This window comes from Octodon degus, unplaced genomic scaffold (genome assembly GCF_000260255.1).
Source record: "Octodon degus isolate 3935 unplaced genomic scaffold, OctDeg1.0 scaffold00013, whole genome shotgun sequence".
Taxonomy (NCBI): domain Eukaryota; kingdom Metazoa; phylum Chordata; class Mammalia; order Rodentia; family Octodontidae; genus Octodon; species Octodon degus.
In genome coordinates, this window is record NW_004524589.1 from 7,547,123 (window position 1) to 7,551,395 (window position 4,273).

General features: G+C 35.5%; 1 pseudogene; it reads left to right on the forward strand.

Moving 5' to 3' along the window:
• The window catches only part of LOC101570333, a 78,474-nt pseudogene extending 74,693 nt beyond the window's left edge, over positions 1-3,781 (forward strand).
• The last annotated feature ends 492 nt before the right edge of the window (positions 3,782-4,273 follow it).

Consider the following 4,273-nt stretch of genomic DNA (forward strand, 5'->3'; position numbering starts at 1 on the left):
TGGACACTAATTTGGAAATCTTCCTGCTGCAGCCAAGCTGAGTGCTGGGATTACAGGGCCGTACCACCAGGCTCAAGGAAAAGCACTTAGAGAAAGTTTTCAGTTCTGTTCCTATGCTCTGCCTTGTTTTTATGGATAGGTAGAAAGGGCTTCTGTTGGGCTATGTTTTTCAGTACCCATTTTCATTTGTAGGTGCTGAGTTATGCAGTTCCAAATCAAGGAAATATGAGTCACTAAATCAACAGGAAACACAATTCAGTCATTGCTTGGATGTCAAGGTCTATAACCAGAGTATTCGGAGCATCAGTATGCCTTCTCCTTGGCTATTTTAAGAATCACATTCTGCTTAGGGTACAATTTATTGTACTCGGTGTGTATTATGTAATGTTCATACTTTTAGCTTCATTTAGTGAGCGTATTATAGAGAAAAGTGTTTTAACCATATATCCCCTACAAGTAAACTATTCTAATATTTTCTCTAAATTTCAATTTATGTGTGCTTTATATCATGTTTCCAATACTGATGAAGAGTAGGTATATATATATATATCATCCCAATTTATTCTTTAAAAAAATCCTTATCACTTTCCTTTTACCACCCTCCTTCTATTCTTGATTCCTTGCACTTGGAGAACAATCTATTTCTGTGTCCTATGTCTATCTTTCACTTTGCTCCATATGCTTATTCTGGGTTTCTCTTATAAGAGAAACCATGTGGTATTTAAGCTCGTGAGATAGAGGGGTCCCACAGGGTCTGGGGATTTGCAAGGACCTTCTATGCTGTGGGTGGGAACACAAACTAGTACCAGTATTGAGATTCCGCGGAAGTAATTAGAAATCTCATTTTGCTTAGCTATTTGCTTTTCTTGGTATCTTTCCAAAGAGCTAAAGACATCAGACCACAACAACAAATGCATGGTCATACTTAAGGCAGCACAATACCTAATAGCTAAATTTGGAAGCAGTCTGTATGTCTATCAAAAAATTAATGGCTAAATAAAATGTAATGTTTACACACCGAGGAGTACTACTCTGTCATGAAGAATACCAAGCTTAATTCTTTTGTGGGAAAGTGGATTCCCCTTAAGGTCAGATAAGAGAAATAAATCAGAATAAATATAATTTATATTAACTGTGAAAAAATCCTTATATTTATTTTAAAAATGATATTTCAACATTTTGCAAAGAAGTTTCACAACTAAAATATACATATACATTTATTTTTAAACTGCTAGGTGAAACAGAACATTTTGTTTCCAAAATAATAAAATTTAATGTCAGTAAACTATAAATTTTCTCTTTATTAGATCAGAAGAAAAATAGGGTATAAGAATAAATAGACTGAAATTGGATACCTTTTACAGTAGAGAACATGTTTCAAAGCATTGGAATAAAATATACCTACAACCTAAGCTTAAGTTATCTGAAAGATATTTTACAAAATTAAGTTAGCAAAACTTCAGTTAATTTGTCTATGTTTCTCAATTGTACTTTTCTGTTATAGATTTTTAAACATTTAAAGTGTTAATAGTGATTATTGAAGTCATTCCATTAGAGAGAAATATTAAACTCTTTAAAATAATACAAATCCAGACAGATATTTGCAAATTTATTATTTTGTGTATTCCACATATATTTCCAGTAGAAATATAATAATAGATGTGACTTCTATTGAACACTTAAGTGTGTGTTCTTGAAATTTAAATAGACATTTTGGGGTTGGGAATATCTCACTTATTAGACAGTAGTTTATTTTCCATTCAGATATGGCTACCAGAGATATTAAACATGATCAATTAAATAAACAAACATGTCATGTCTACAAAGCACAGTTTATCCGCATGGATTGAGGATTAATAATAAATTGATCTGCAGTTACTGTATTTATAATGCTAACAAAATTCCCAATTCATACTTACAAACTAATTTAAAAAAGCAACATAATAAAATTATAATCAGGTCAAGTGTGGAAGTACAGCCTGTAATCTCAGCACTTGGGAGGTATTGCCAGGAGAACCTCTGCAAATTTGAGTCCAGCCTAGGCTATATAGTGAGTTCAAGACCAGTCTGCACTACATTGTGAGAAAAAAAGGTTATAATCAATATACTGCATGAAACACAAATGAGATAACATTATTTATGCCTATATTGTAAATATTTAACTTGACAATTTGCATATTAATATCTATAAACAAAGTGTACATTTTTACATGTCAAAATATATGGACAATTTATACGATCAAATAAATCTCATTATTAACTAATTTTAGTGACCTGAAGTCTACTACAATTCAAAATTAAGATTCATTTTTAAACCATCATTTTACACAAGTGATACCTGAATCTGAAAAATTCATCTCAATGTTTCTGTCAATTGTCTGTCTTCAAGACAAAAATAACTGGAGAACTTTTCATATAATTTTTTTGTATTTTAGCCCAAGGTCTACAGGGTCTCACCATGTAGATCAGACTCGTAGTGATGGGCCTGTGTTTAGCCTCCTAAGAGCTGCAATTATAGGTGCTTGTCACCACGCCCAGTCTCAATGGCTGTCTCACTGTTCCTTGAAGGTGGGCCACCACAGAACACTGGGGATTGAATCCCAGCCACTTCATCTGCCTAAGCTGGCATTTTAGTCTGCTGAGCTATTTGGCTGGCCCCTATTTTCATATAATTTTGGAAGACATATTTTCATGAGATAAAATATAGCATTAGTCGTGCACGTGCAACTAATATTTCAAGTCATAATTTGTATCAGAAGTAGTGCTCAATCCACCATCAAAATGATGGATTGAGCACTACCTGCTCTGAAAGCCCTACCTGCTTGGAAGACCATTGTAATAAAGTATTTTAGTACTTCACTGTCCAAAATGGTGGCCCAGCTGTGGAGCAGTTAAAAGCAGATAGTGCAAATAAAGGATTGCTTTTTAAAATTTTCTTCAATACTAAATAATTTAATTAAAAAATATAAATAGTATAGAATACAAATCCATTACTGTTCATGAAAATTTGACATGCTATGGGTTATGCTCCATAAATGTAAAAAACACACTTGGACTCAAAGATTTTAGTGCTACTGCAACAAGTTATGTGGTAGAGTGCTTGAGTAGCCTATGTGGAGCACTGGGTTCAATCTTTAGCACAACAAAAAATAAGAATAAAACTGTGTCCATCAGTGACCGACTCATGCAGCATAATTGTGCGCCTAAGAAGATGCTGCAGCTGGTTGAGTCACTGCCATGTTCATCGCAAGCAAATATGAAGAAATGTACTCTCCAGACGTCAGAGCCTTCACCTGTGTGAGTAATAACACTTACACTAAGCACCAGATCAGGCAGGTGGAAATGAAGATCCTAAGAGTTTTAAACTTTGGTCTGGGTTGCCCACTCCCCCTGCACTGTCTTTGTACAGCATCTAAGATTGGAGAGGTCGATGTTGACAACGTACATGGGCCAAATAACTGATGGACCTGTCTATGTTGGACTATGATATGGTATACTATCCTCCTCAAATGTCAGCAGGAGCTTTTTCCTTAGCACAAAAAAGTCTTGATAATGGTGAATGGACACCAACTCTGCAGCATCACCTGTTGTACACTGAAGAGTCTCTTTTTCCTATAATGCAGCACCTGGATAAGGATATAGTGGTGGTCAGTCATGGGCTTACCAAGCATAGGACTATCAAGAACAAGGGTGCTGCCTCAAAGCGTGCTAACAGCAGCACTCCAGCATGGCTAAGTTGTGCATTAGTTGAAGTTTGGCCAAGGCTGTGGCAAAGGTGTAACTTGTAAACTTGAATACTATCTGCAAGTAAAATTGGCACCGTATGCCATTTGTACATACTATGCTGTATTAATAGACTTTAATAAAGATTGTGGGCCTTCTTATTTTTTATACCTTAAAAATAAGAATAAAAATTAAAAATTTATGTTGATTACAGGGCAAGATGATAATTTGTTTGTAAATGCCCCAAATGCAATGTAATATTAACATCAAATGTATAATTTTACATTTAAAACACAGAGTGCTGGCCAGCGAGATAGCTCAGCAGACTAAAGCACCTGCTTAGGCAAGCTTAAGCATGCACAAGAACCAAGTATCACATGCCCAGTATCACGTGCTGTGCCAGCTCCACCCCTAGTGTAGGCTGAGCCAGCTACCTAAATCTGGCCTGGTGACACACACCTATAATCCCAGAGTGGGGGAGGCTGAAAACAGCAGAATCAGCATGAATCTGATCTGCGTAGTGAAACCCTGTCATAACCAAATACATTAA